Source organism: Macaca mulatta, chromosome 2 (assembly GCF_049350105.2).
Source record: "Macaca mulatta isolate MMU2019108-1 chromosome 2, T2T-MMU8v2.0, whole genome shotgun sequence".
Classification (NCBI taxonomy): Eukaryota; Metazoa; Chordata; class Mammalia; order Primates; family Cercopithecidae; genus Macaca; species Macaca mulatta.
Genome location: NC_133407.1, coordinates 33,404,484 through 33,420,022, shown reverse-complemented (window position 1 = coordinate 33,420,022; position 15,539 = coordinate 33,404,484). Strand labels below are relative to the sequence as shown.

The 15,539-nt window shown below is 40.6% G+C and overlaps 1 protein-coding gene across 3 annotated transcripts in view; it reads right to left on the bottom strand.

Annotated features, from left to right (window-relative positions):
• LOC693357 (collagen alpha-4(VI) chain-like) overlaps positions 1-15,539 on the bottom strand; it is a 106,371-nt gene that overhangs the window by 13,356 nt on the left and 77,476 nt on the right. The gene's annotated exons all lie outside the window — the stretch shown is intronic.

The following is a 15,539-nucleotide window of genomic DNA, read 5'->3' as shown; positions in this document are numbered from 1 at the left end:
ATTGGTGTGGGCTATGTGTATTGTGGGTCTTCAGGCTCCCAATATGTGTAAAACTCAGCCAACATCATGCATCGGAATGGGAATAAGGAGACAACATTAAATCATTTGTAAACTTCATAAATCTTTATTAATTGTTCACAGGATGCAGTGTGGTGGGAGCTATTGACCCAAGTGGCAGACTCTTCAAAGGGGCAGTCATAAATGTCAAACACCATGAGAATGGAAACAGTAGACGCCATGTGGGAATCCCCTCTAGAGAATTCCTGGTGGTCAGAGCTAGACATATCACAACCAGAATGTAAGAGTGAAGAGGGATCAGGGAAGGCTTTATAGAGATACAAATTTATCTCCTTTACTTAGTTTGCATCCTTTACTTAGCCTTTTCAATTATGATCAATTTAACAACTAATAACAATGCTTAAAAGTGAAATATTAACAATAAATCCAACAAAGTCTATGGGTCAACTAGTTAGATGATCAGCAAACCCCTTCCTTCTTCTTCCTAGGGCACAGATGGACTATATTTCCCAACCCCTCTTGCAGTTAGGTGGTGCCTACTGACTGGGGTCTAGCCAATGGGATGCAGGTGGAAGTGACGTATGTCATTTCCAGTGCATGCACTGTACTCCATTACTTCCTCTCCCCTCATCTGCCAGTTAGGTGTAGAGGATCCAGAAAAAGGCTTTGAGGCCCTAGGGTATAATGGGGCCACTGACAGAAGCAGCCCACATCCCAAAACAGTGGCATGCCGCAAAACATGCCTTCTCCCACACAAACATATGCAAGGGTCCATATCCACTTATGACAGGTGGCAGAAATAACCACTTATTATGTTAAGACACTGAGACTTGGAAAAGAATGGTTTCACAGTTAACCTGCCCTGACTTATACAGACAATTTGCAGAATGTCAAACTCATGATGAAACTAGAAATGCTTTCAGAATGCTTCTCTCAGGATTTGAGGTGTGGTTTCCAAAGAGGTGGATGCCTGAGCTTAGTCATGTCCATCTTTGTATCTACTCTCTGCCAAAGCGTGTGGAAAAGAGCCCCACTGAGGGTCAGCTTCTCCTCCTTCATCTGTCTGGGCAGGAACAAGCAGGCTCTGGGCCGTCCTCCAGGTAGCAACATGCTGAGGATGTGAAGATGTTAGATGCTGAGGATATGAAGATGTTAGGCTAGACCTCAGCAAGATAAATAGTCAAGGGTTAATTTGCAAATAAATTTTCTTAACATTACAGAGCTCTTCACTCTTGCTGTTCAGGAACACCTATCTTTTAAAAAACTTTTCTAACAAACGATAATGTGTATCCCAAACATTGTTTTTCAGAGTCAGCTTACTTGAAGAAAAAATCCTAGTGGGAAATGAAATATGAAGAGTTCAATGTTTATGCTAACGTAACACAAAAAACCATGGGAACAGTCGTAAGTCTCCTAAGAATAAAAGCAAAAAGCATCCTCTCTTGTTCATATGGCCAAAGTAACCTTAAATTAGGCTTTTTCCTAACTTAGAAATCCAAATTAATCAAGACTGATGAAACAGATACTACATGAAAGCATTAACAAGCCATTTGGAGATACAAAGATGACATGGCGGCATCTTCAAAGAGATTAAAATCCAAGTAGAAAGATAGATAAATTATTTTCAGACAAGAAAGAGCTCCAATAATATATTTTAGGAGCACAGGAAGAGGAGATTCATTTTGAGGGAAAGGAACAGAGGGAACCTAATGAAAATTATGGCATCTGACACTTCTGAGATAATAAGTCAGATACTTAACTGGCAAAAAGGCAGGGAAATGCATTCTAGTGTGAAGGAACAGCATGTACAAAGGCCCAGAAGCGGACTGTGCTTATCTCTGGAATTCTGCTCAATGTTCTTGCTCCCACAGTTTAGCGTACACCCACCTCCAGCCTGCAGCTGCGTGGCGCACATCTGTGGAACTCCTTGCCACGTGGAGAAAGCTGGCATGGAAAGTGAGTGCCGTGCTGCCAACTTTCAACACTCAGATCTACTTCACATGATTATCAGATCTGAGTACTGACCAAGCCAAATGGACCTAATTAATCACTAAGGACTGAGAAAACAGTGTAGGCAGGAATATGACACATTGCTAGCCTACTGGAAATCACACAAGACAATCTGGAAGGCTTCTGAACCCAGAATCCGTGGCAATGTGCCAGGAGATATGAAGAGGCTGTGATAACTCTGGGTGCATCAATTTTACTCCAACAGTTGTAGGGAAATGCTAAATTAGTGTACATTATTTTTTAAGCACAGGAAACATGGGTGAAGTATATTATAAAATGCAAAATTTACTTCACATGGGTGAAGTATATTATCAAGTGCAAAATTTCGGTGACTTTTAAAAGTAGTATGAAAGACTTCAAACAAATTGGAACATTCCCCCAAGTCTGTGGAAATTCATTCTCATTTGTCTTAGAGATGGTTCATAGAGAAACTTCTGTGCAGCACTAACAGATTAGAGGTCAGGAACCTGGGTCCTAGTCCTTCATCTGCCATAATTGGCTATGTAGCCTTGGATAAACCTCTGGCTTCAGTTTCCTCAGCAACAGAGTGTTAGGGAAAGAGTCAATGCCCCTGAGTTCTCTCCCTTTTCCAACACAGCCTGGTCCTAGGTTACTACCTTCTCTATTTGCTTCTTGATCAGGACAATGTGCCAACTTTTCCACTTTGAGCAGCTCAGAACACATAACTCTTCTATCTTTATTCTATTAATATTTGCTGGAAAACTATCAGATTCAACTGAATTTGAACACTTATCTTTTTAAAAACTTTTCTAACTAACAGTAATTTTATGATCATGTTTAAAATTTGTACTGTTCTTGCAAAAACAAAATGGTGGGAACAAAAGCATGATAAAAGTCCACAGGAAAGCTATGATTCAGTATAGATTCATCTGTACCTAGTTGTTATTAATAAACATTTAATTACTTTGACTTTGGACTTGCCAGCATGGTCCTTGTCACTGATAAAATAGATAAGATACTTCCTGAGAAAGTTCGCAGAGAGATAACATGGAGGAGAGGAGAAAACTGTGTATGATTCCTACTACAAAGTCCCATCAACACCAGAGAAGGAAATATCAGTAGAGTATCTTTAACATAAACCAAGAGGTCTGCTTGAGGTTACTATAGTTTGAATCAGCACCTACAGCAATTCTCTCAACCAACTTCATTCCCAAATGTCCAGTTGTGGTTTGTTGGGACTAGTTGTGTACTAAAAAGAGGAGTATGTTGAGGGGAGAGGATATGGCAAAGGGGGTTATATTAACATCCTTTTTTGTTTGATAGACAGAAAGACATTTCTCAAGGAGTACAAGGATGACTCTCAAACTTCAACTCTCAATATTTAAAAAACCTCCCCATGATCCCTGACTCAAACTTAACCCTGTGGGTTAAAGTCAATGCATCAGCTGTTGTACTAAGCTGCCAGAAGCCATGGGATAATGTTGATCTCTGGGACTGAGTTGGGGGAGTCTCTTGGCTTGGAAAGATGGGAATGGAGTGGAAAGAAGCAAGTGCTAGAAAGGAGGATTTGCCTTGGACAGAGGAAGAGCTAACTGGACCCTAAGGAGAGAGAATTAGAAACCATCTGTCATCAAGTTTAAGTAAGGGCTTGAGAAACAAGGACAGCAAACTGGAAAAAGTAGGGGGAAGGAGGCAGAGTGAGAGAGTAGCCAGGTAACCCGTCACTGACCCCAGGAGCTTGAGTCCAGTTTCGGTTCCTTCGAGTTGGCATGATCCCACCAAAGACTGCTATGAAACAGCCAAGTCTTCCTAGATTCCTTGGCAAACAGTAGGTGTCAGCATTGGGTTAAGGGTGTAGGTTGCATAGTGAGACTTAGGAACCAGCCATATCTGAATGCAAATTTCAGGACTGTGTAGCCGAGAACAAATAACTTCACCTCTGGCCTTCACATATCTGGGAAATGTACAATTATCATTATTAACCTGTAGCATAGCTATGAGGCTCAGACCAATACTCCTAAAACTTTAACATTTAGGCAAACCATCTGGGGCTCTTGTTATAAATACAGATCCTGATTGCTTACATCAGGAGAAAGGCATCACATTCTGGGCGATGCTGCTGCTGCTGGTCCCTGAACCACATTTTGAATAGGGAGGGGTTGGGATGATAAGGCATGGAAAGCATGTGGCATGGTGGCTGGAACTCCATAGGCACTCACTATCAGATTTAATAAATAGTGGGCAAAGGGCATTCCTACAGAACTCAGGAAGATGGTAATAGAGTGACCCAATTGAGTAAACACATAGAAAGTGTCAGATATCCCTGTGGGTACCACGCCTTATAATTCTCACAACAATCCTGTGAGTTTACGCCCATTTTACAGAGAATAAATTAAGGGGGCCCCATTGCCAAATAACATACCTAGATTACATAAGGGACAAAACCAGGGTTTGAAGCCTCATTGCCTAATTCTTTCCTTTGGTGCGGGTCCTGGCCTTGGGGCATTAACAGTCTAGCGGAGAACAGAGCAGCCATAGGCCTCCTCTGAAAGGGCCTAACTGCATAACCCAAAACCATCTTTCTTCAAAAGAAATGTTTCCAACTTTAGACATGTTGATTCCTCTGATTTGATTGTTACATGATGTATATATGTATCAAAATATCACTTTATCCCCTATAATTATATGCAATTATATTTGTCAATTAAAAATAAAATAAATATGTATATTTATTGTCTCCCCAAAATAGAAAAGAATGTCCTACTGAAATTATCTGAATTTTGAAATTATAGAAAAATATACCCCAAAAATTCATTTAGCCTTTCTCTTAATGTTTTCATCTTCTAAAGGTGATTTTTTGTTTTGTTTTGTTTTGTTTTTGCTTCCCATTATAGCTGTAATTCCATTGCTTGGCCTTCTTTTTTAAGAGAAATACACATAAATAGAAATAGGGCCAATTCATAGACCTATATCATTGTGTTATTGTAAAGATAAAATGCATAAATACAGGGAAAGAACTTAAATCTTCTAAAGTCTCTCTTCTTTTCCTGTTTTTGATTTTTGAATTGAAAATCCCATTGCTAATGAGAATTCCAGACCTTGAGCAAGTTATTTAACTTCTCTGTGTCTCAGTTTCATCATCTGAAAAATGGGCTCATCATAATACTTATCTCATTGGACTGCTGTGAGGATTAAATGAATCAATAAGATCTTAGTGCCTAGATCAATAAATGTGAGCTATTAGGCATTGTTTCAAGGGAACATGGGCTAGACTTTTTATAAAGAAAAACAAAATTTGAAACCTGGCCCACAAATTGCAAATTGCATTTTCCTTGTAATCCTCTGCTTTTTAACTTTAAAAACATGGGTCTAATGAAGTCTTGTTTTGAGACATAAGGCAATTAGACATTTCTTAACAAGGGTACGAGGCACAGAAAGTTCAAATGTTATAATGCAGTTTTATTTAGGTCTGAGACAACTCAACAGATGGCTTTATAAACCTTTTCAAAATGCACCACAGCTTCTAAGCATGTTTAAATGGACAGGGAAGTTAGGACATCTGTTTACATAATTGCTTCAAATCGAACAACCATCATTTTTCCAGAAGCAGCATGTGGGTGTTGTTCGGAAAATCAAAATAACATAGAGGTGAAAGACAAAACCCCACACATAATCAAACAAAGCCTTCAGGCAGATAATTCAGAAGAAAAACCACAAGATATTTCCACTCTCCTAACTGAGTTCCCCTAAGGCTGAGGAACAGAGTAGGGGAGGATAAGTGCTGAATTTTCTGCCCAGTTGTGAAGAAATGAGGATTTTCTGAAAGGTCCTGAGAATGCAATTGTCATTTTTACAGTTTCTCTCCTTACCAGTGTCACCAGAAATGAGGTTACTCATTACAGCTGAGCTGGCAAGTATCATTTAACATCCTTTGTAAACTGGTAAATTTAAAGAACACGAAGTTGTCTCCCAGCATCCTGGGGTAAGAATATGTCCAATAAATGAAGAGAAGAGCAGATACGTACACAAATCAATAAATGTAATCCAGCATGTAAACAGAACCAAAGACAGAACCCACATGATTATCTCAATAGATGCAGAAAAGGTATGGACAAAATTCAACAGCCCTTCATGATAAAAACTCTCAATAAATTCGGTATTGATGGAACATACCTCAAAATAATAAGAGCTATTTATGACAAACCCACAGCCAATATCATACAGAATGGGCAAAAACTGGAAGCATTGCCCTTGAAAACTGGCACAAGAGAGGGATGCCCTCTCTCACCACTCCTATTCAACATAGTGTTGGAAGTTCTGGCCAGGGCAATCAAGCAAGAGAAAGAAATAAAGGGTATTCAATTAGAAAAAGAGGAAGTCAAATTGTCCCTGTTTGCAGATGACATGATTGTATATTTAGAAAACCCCATCATCTCAGCCCAAAGTCTCCTTAAGCTGATAAGCAACTTCAGCAAAGTATCAGGATACAAAATCAATGTGCAAAAGTCACTAGCATTCTTATACACCAGTAACAGACAAACAGAGAGCCAAATCATGAGTGAACTCCCATTCACAATTGTTTCAAAGAGAATAAAATACCTAGGAATCCAACTTACAAGGGATGTGAAGGACCTCTTCAAGGAGAACTACAAACCACTGCTCAATAAAATAAAAGAGGACACAAACAAATGGAAGAACCTTCCACGCTCATGGATAGGAAGAATGAATATCGTGAAAATGGCCATACTGCCCAAAGTAATTTATAGAGTCAATGCCATCCCCATTAAGCTACCAATGAGTTTCTTCACAGAATTGGAAAAAAACTACTTTAAAGTTCATATGGAACCAAAAAGAGCCCACATTGCCAAGACAATCCTAAGCCAAAAGAACAAAGCTGGAGGCATCACGCTACCTGACTTCAAACTATACTACAAGGCTACAGCAACCAAAACAGCATGGTACTAGTACCAAAACAGAGATATAGACCAATGGAACAGAACAGAGCCCTCAGAAATAATACCACACATCTACAACCATCTGATCTTTTACAAACCTGACAAAAACAAGAAACAGGGAAAGGATTCCCTATTTAATAAGTGGTGCTGGGAAAACTGGCTAGCCATATGTAGAAAGCTAAAACTGGATCCCTTTCTTACACCTTGTACAAAAATTAATTCAAGATGGATTAGAGACTTAAATGTTAGACCTAAAACCATAAAAACTCTAGAAGAAAACCTAGGCAATACCATTCAGGACATTGGCATGGGCAAGGACTTCATGTCTAAAACACCAAAAGCAATGGCAACAAAAGCCAAAATTGACAAATGGGATATAATTAAACTAAAGGGCTTCTGCACAGCAAGAGAAACTGCCATCAGAGTGAACAGGCAACCTACAGAATGGGAGAAAATTTTTGCAATCTACTCATCTGACAAAGGGCTAATATCCGGAACCTACAAAGACCACAAACAAATTTATAAAAAAAAAAAAAAAAAAAAAAACATCAAAAAGTGGGCAAAGGATATGAACAGACATTTCTCAAAAGAAGACATTTATGCAGCCAACAGATACATGAAAAAATGCTCATCATCACTGGTCATCAGAGAAATGCAAATCAAAACCACAATGAGATACCATCTCACACCAGTTAGAATGATGATCATTAAAAAGTCAGGGAACAACAGGTGCTAGAGAGGATGTGGAGAATTAGGAACACTTTTACACTGTTGGTGGGACTGTAAACTAGTTCAACATTGTGGAAGACAGTGTGGCGATTCCTCAAGGTTCTAGAACTAGAAATACCATTTGATCTAGCCATCCCATTGCTGGATATATACCCAAAGGATTATAAATCATGCTGCTATAAAGACACATGCACACATATGTTTATTGTGGCACTATTCACAATAGCAAAGACTTGGAACCAACCCAAATGTCCATCAATGACAGACTGGATTAAGAAAATGTGGCACATGGGGCGGAGCAAGATGGCCGAATAGGAGCAGCTCCAGTCTCCAACTCCCAGCGCGAGCGACACAGAAGACCGGTGATTTCTGCATTTTCAACTGAGGTACTGGGTTCATCTCACTGGGGAGTGCCGGACAATCGGTGCTGGTCAGCTGCTGCAGCCCGACCAGCGAGAGCTGAAGCAGGGCGAGGCATTGCCTCACCTGGGAAGCACAAGGGGGAAGGGAGTCCCTTTGCCTAGCCAGGGGAACTGAGACACACAACACCTGGAAAATCGGGTAACTCCCACCCCAATACTGCGCTTTAAGCAAACAGGCACACCAGGAGATCATATCCCACACCTGGCCGGGAGGGTCCCACACCCACGGAGCCTCCCTCATTGCTAGCGCAGCAGTCTGTGATCTACCGGCAAGGCAGCAGCGAGGCTGGGGGAGGGGCGCCCGCCATTGCTGAGGCTTAAGTAGGTAAACAAAGCTGCTGGGAAGCTCGAACTGGGTGGAGCTCACAGCAGCTCAAGGAAACCTGCCTGTCTCTGTAGACTCCACCTCTGGGGACAAGGCACAGTAAACATAACAAATGCAGCAGACACCTCTGCAGACGCAAACGACTCTGTCTGACAGCCTTGAAGAGAGCAGTGGATCTCCCAACACGGAGGTTGAGATCTGAGAAGGGACAGACTCCCTGCTCAAGTGGGTCCCTGACCCCTGAGTAGCCTAACTGGGAGACATCCCCCACTAGGGGCAGTCTGACACCCCACACCTCACAGGGAGGAGTACACCCCTGAGAGGAAGCTTCCAAAGCAAGAATCAGACAGGCACACTCGCTGTTCAGAAATATTCTATCTTCTGCAGCCTCTGCTACTGATACCCAGGCAAACAGGGTCTGGAGTGGACCTCAAGCAATCTCCAACAGACCTACAGCTGAGGGTCCTGACTGTTAGAACGAAAACTATCAAACAGGAAGGACACCCACACCAAAACCCCATCCGTATATCACCATCATCAAAGACCAGAGGCAGATAAAACCACAAAGATGGGGAAAAAGCAGGGCAGAAAAGCTGGAAATTCAAAAAATAAGAGCGCATCTCCCCCGGCAAAGGAGCGCAGCTCATCGCCAGCAACGGATCAAAGCTGGACGGAGAATGACTTTGACGAGATGAGAGAAGAAGGCTTCAGTCCATCAAATTTCTCAGAGCTAAAGGAGGAATTACGTACCCAGCGCAAAGAAACTAAAAATCTTGAAAAAAAAGTGGAAGAATTGATGGCTAGAGTAATTAATGCAGAGAAGGTCCTAAACGAAATGAAAGAGATGAAAACCATGACACGAGAAATACGTGACAAATGCACAAGCTTCAGTAACCGACTCGATCAACTGGAAGAAAGAGTATCAGCGATTGAGGATCAAATGAATGAAATGAAGCGAGAAGAGAAACCAAAAGAAAAAGAAGAAAAAGAAATGAACAAAGCCTGCAAGAAGTATGGGATTATGTAAAAAGACCAAATCTACGTCTGATTGGGGTGCCTGAAAGTGAGGGGGAAAATGGAACCAAGTTGGAAAACACTCTTCAGGATATCATCCAGGAGAACTTCCCCAACCTAGTAGGGCAGGCCAACATTCAAATCCAGGAAATACAGAGAACGCCACAAAGATACTCCTCGAGAAGAGCAACTCCAAGACACATAATTGCCAGATTCACCAAAGTTGAAATGAAGGAAAAAATCTTAAGGGCAGCCAGAGAGAAAGGTCGGGTTACCCACAAAGGGAAGCCCATCAGACTAACAGCAGATCTCTCGGCAGAAACTCTCCAAGCCAGAAGAGAGTGGGGGCCAATATTCAACATTCTTAAAGAAAAGAATTTTCAACCCAGAATTTTATATCCAGCCAAACTAAGTTTCATAAGTGAAGGAGAAATAAAATCCTTTACAGATAAGCAAATGCTTAGAGATTTTGTCACCACTAGGCCTGCCTTACAAGAGACCCTGAAGGAAGCACTAAACATGGAAAGGAACAACCGGTACCAGCCATTGCAAAAACATGCCAAAATGTAAAGACCATCGAGGCTAGGAAGAAACTGCATCAACTAACGAGCAAAATAACCAATCAATATCATAATGGCAGGATCAAGTTCACACATAACAATATTAACCTTAAATGTAAATGGACTAAATGCTCCAATTAAAAGACACAGACTGGCAAACTGGATAAAGAGTCAAGACCCATCAGTCTGCTGTATTAGGAGACCCATCTCACACGCAGAGACATACATAGGCTCAAAATAAAGGGATGGAGGAAGATTTACCAAGCAAATGGAGAACAAAAAAAAGCGGGGGTTGCAATACTAGTCTCTGATAAAACAGACTTTAAACCATCAAAGATCAAAAGAGACAAAGAAGGCCATTACATAATGGTAAAGGGATCAATTCAACAGGAAGATCTAACTATCCTAAATATATATGCACCCAATACAGGAGCACCCAGATTCATCAAGCAAGTCCTTAGAGACTTACAAAGAGACTTAGACTCCCATACAATAATAATGGGAGACTTCAACACTCCACTGTCAACATTAGACAGATCAACGAACAGAAAGTTAACAAGGATATCCAGGAATTGAACTCATCTCTGCAGCAAGCAGACCTAATAGACATCTATAGAACTCTCCACCCCAAATCAACAGAATATACATTCTTCTCAGCACCACATCATACTTACTCCAAAATTGACCACGTAATTGGAAGTAAAGCACTCCTCAGCAAATGTACAAGAACAGAAATTATAACAAACTGTCTCTCAGACCACAGTGCAATCAAACTAGAACTCAGGACTAAGAAACTCAATCAAAACCGCTCAACTACATGGAAACTGAACAACCTGCTCCTGAATGACTACTGGGTACATAACGAAATGAAGGCAGAAATAAAGATGTTCTTTGAAACCAATGAGAACAAAGATACAACATACCAGAATCTCTGGGACACATTTAAAGCAGTGTGTAGAGGGAAATTTATAGCACTAAGTGCCCACAAGAGAAAGCAGGAAAGATCTAAAATTGACACTCTAACATCGCAATTAAAAGAACTAGAGAAGCAAGAGCAAACACATTCGAAAGCTAGCAGAAGGCAAGAAATAACTAAGATCAGAGCAGAACTGAAGGAGATAGAGACACAAAAAACCCTCCCAAAAATCAATGAATCCAGGAGTTGGTTTTTTGAAAAGATCAACAAAATTGACAGACCACTAGCAAGACTAATAAAGAAGAAAAGAGAGAAGAATCAAATCGACGCAATTAAAAATGACAAAGGGGATATCACCACCGACCCCACAGAAATACAAACTACCATCAGAGAATACTATAAACACCTCTACGCAAATAAACTGGAAAATCTAGAAGAAATGGATAATTTCCTGGACACTTACACTCTTCCAAGACTAAACCAGGAAGAAGTTGAATCCCTGAATAGACCAATAGCAGGCTCTGAAATTGAGGCAACAATTAATAGCCTACCAACCAAAAAAAGTCCAGGACCAGATGGATTCACAGCTGAATTCTACCAGAGGTACAAGGAGGATTTGGTACCATTCCTTCTGAAACTATTCCAATCAATAGAAAAAGAGGGAATCCTCCCTAACTCATTTTATGAGGCCAACATCATCCTGATACCAAAGCCTGGCAGAGACACAACAAAAAAAGAGAATTTTAGACCAATATCCCTGATGAACATCGATGCAAAAATCCTCAATAAAATACTGGCAAACCGGATTCAGCAACACATCAAAAAGCTTATCCACCATGATCAAGTGGGCTTCATCCCTGGGATGCAAGGCTGGTTCAACATTCGCAAATCAATAAACATAATCCAGCATATAAACAGAACCAAAGACAAGAACCACATGATTATCTCAATTGATGCAGAAAAGGCTTTTGACAAAATTCAACAGCCCTTCATGCTAAAAACGCTCAATAAATTCGGTATTGATGGAACGTACCTCAAAATCATAAGAGCTATTTATGACAAACCCACAGCCAATATCATACTGAATGGGCAAAAACTGGAAAAATTCCCTTTGAAAACTGGCACAAGACAGGGATGCCCTCTCTCACCACTCCTATTCAACATAGTGTTGGAAGTTCTGGCTAGGGCAATCAGGCAAGAGAAAGAAATCAAGGGTATTCAGTTAGGAAAAGAAGAAGTCAAATTGTCCCTGTTTGCAGATGACATGATTGTATATTTAGAAAACCCCATTGTCTCAGCCCAAAATCTCCTTAAGCTGATAAGCAACTTCAGCAAAGTCTCAGGATACAAAATTAATGTGCAAAAATCACAAGCATTCTTATACACCAGTAACAGACAAACAGAGAGCCAAATTAGGAATGAACTCCCATACACAATTGCTTCAAAGAGAATCAAATACCTAGGAATCCAACTTACAAGGGATGTAAAGGACCTCTTCAAGGAGAACTACAAACCACTGCTCAGTGAAATCAAAGAGGACACAAACAAATGGAAGAACATACCATGCTCATGGATAGGAAGAATCAATATCGTGAAAATGGCCATACTGCCCAAGGTTATTTATAGATTCAATGCCATCCCCATCAAGCTACCAATGAGTTTCTTCACAGAATTGGAAAAAACTGCTTTAAACTTCATATGGAACCAAAAAAGAGCCCGCATCTCCAAGACAATCCTAAGTCAAAAGAACAAAGCTGGAGGCATCACGCTACCTGACTTCAAACTATATTACAAGGCTACTGTAACCAAAACAGCATGGTACTGGTACCAAAACAGAGATATAGACCAATGGAACAGAACAGAGTCCTCAGAAATAATACCACACATCTACAGCCATTTGATCTTTGACAAACCTGAGAGAAACAAGAAATGGGGAAAGGATTCCCTATTTAATAAATGGTGCTGGGAAAATTGGCTAGCCATAAGTAGAAAGCTGAAACTGGATCCTTTCCTTACTCCTTATACGAAAATTAATTCAAGATGGATTAGAGACTTAAATGTTAGACCTAATACCATAAAAATCCTAGAGGAAAACCTAGGTAGTACCATTCAGGACATAGGCATGGGCAAGGACTTCATGTCTAAAACACCAAAAGCAACAGCAGCAAAAGCCAAAATTGACAAATGGGATCTCATTAAACTAAAGAGCTTCTGCACAGCAAAAGAAACTACCATCAGAGTGAACAGGCAACCTACAGAATGGGAGAAAATTTTTGCAATCTACTCATCTGACAAAGGGCTAATATCCAGAACCTACAAAGAACTCAAACAAATTTACAAGAAAAAAACAAACAACCCCATCAAAAAGTGGGCAAAGGATATGAACAGACATTTCTCAAAAGAAGACATTCATACAGCCAACAGACACATGAAAAAATGCTCATCATCACTGGCCATCAGAGAAATGCAAATCAAAACCACAATGAGATACCATCTCACACCAGTTAGAATGGCGATCATTCAAAAGTCAGGAAACAACAGGTGCTGGAGGGGATGTGGAGAAATAGGAACACTTTTACACTGTTGGTGGGATTGTAAACTAGTTCAACCATTATGGAAAACAGTATGGCGATTCCTCAAGGATCTAGAACTAGATGTACCATATGACCCAGCCATCCCATTACTGGGTATATACCCAAAGGATTATAAATTATGCTGCTATAAAGACACATGCACACGTATGTTTATTGCAGCACTATTCACAATAGCAAAGACTTGGAATCAACCCAAATGTCCATCAGTGACAGACTGGATTAAGAAAATGTGGCACATATACACCATGGAATACTATGCAGCCATAAAAAAGGATGAGTTTGTGTCCTTTGTAGGGACTCGGATGCAGCTGGAATCCATCATTCTTAGCAAACTATCACAAGAACAGAAAACCAAACACCGCATGTTCTCACTCATAGGTGGGAACTGAACAATGAGATCACTCGGACTCAGGAAGGGGAACATCACACACCGGGGCCTATCATGGGGAGGGGGGAGGGGGGAGGGATTGCATTGGGAGTTATACCTGATGTAAATGACGAGTTGATGGGTGCAGCACAGCAACATGGCACAAGTATACATATGTAACAAACCTGCACGTTATGCACATGTACCCTACAACTTAAAGTATAATAATAATAAATTAATTTTAAAAAAAAGAAAGAAAATGTGGCACATATACACTGTGGAATACTATGCAGTCATAAAAAAGGATGAGTTCATGTCCTTTGTAGGGACATGGATGCAGCTGGAAACTGTCATTCTCAGCAAATTATCTCAAGAACAGAAAACCAAACACCACATGCTTCACTCATAGGTGGGAATTGAAAAATGAGAACAGTTGGACACAGGAAGGGGAACGTCACACACTGCGGCCCATTGTGGGGAGGGGGGAGGGGGGAGGGATAGCATTAGGAGATATACCTAATGTAAATGACGAGTTAATGGGTGCAGCACACCAACATGGCACATGTATACATATGTAACAAACCTGCACATTCTGCACATGTACCCTAGAACTTAAAGTACAATAAAAAAGAAAAAAAAAAGAAATGACAGAACTGAGGTTCAAGTACACAAGCTGGCATGTCCTTCTCACATACAGTGATATCCCTGTACTCAGAACCTACGGCAACTAAGAGGGCAAGAACATCACAACAAAGGATCATCTGTATGCAAGATCCGAACACTGTCTGCCCAGGATCCCCTCTCAGAGAGCAGCACTGATGAGCATTAGAGGGATGTGATCACACCCCAGGAGTCACTCTCCAAATGTTAAGGAAATCCCTTCCTCCGAAATAAACGCTTTGATAATTACACTTGGAAGGGAGCCTGGATAATAACTAGTTGCAACCCCCTCTCCATTTTTGAGCTGAGTAAAATAAGACCAAGAAAGGTGAAGAGACTTGTCCAAAGGCACCTCATTATTGATGAAAGAACCAAAGACAAAAGCTGCATCTCTAATTTAATTAGTTATTTGTTTATACCATCTTTATAAATCCATTCTAGCAGTTGTTGAGGATGTACCCTACCAACCCACCCTGTACAGACATCACACTAAGCAACAGGGATGTAAGGATGAACAAGGAACTCATCCTCTGCATTTTAGCTTCCTCAACTCAAGATATTTTGTCCATCCTTCCCCACAGTTTGCAAGCTGTCACAACTTTATTGATTCTTAGACGCATATTCAAAGCTGTCGCAACAAAATCTCTCACCTACCACTTCTGCTGCACACTGAACCTTCAGAGAAAATTAAATGGGCTGAATTGATTAGCTATTATGTTGAGCCACATAACATTTCAATTTCTGCAGCTCAAAACTGGTGAAATATTGTCAACGTCCCATAATCCAACCTAACATTCATAAGCAGCCTGGAATCTCTTAAGAAGAAAATCGCCCTTCGTTCTGATAAATCATCCCAGATCTTCCATGAAAGTGTGTTGCATGGGTTTCAATTAGGAAAGTAAAGTCTGGAGAATAGATAAGTAAATAAAGGGTTTTGTATACATACAATGGAATACTGCACAGGAATAATAAAGAACGAACTACCCACACACACAACATGGAGGAACA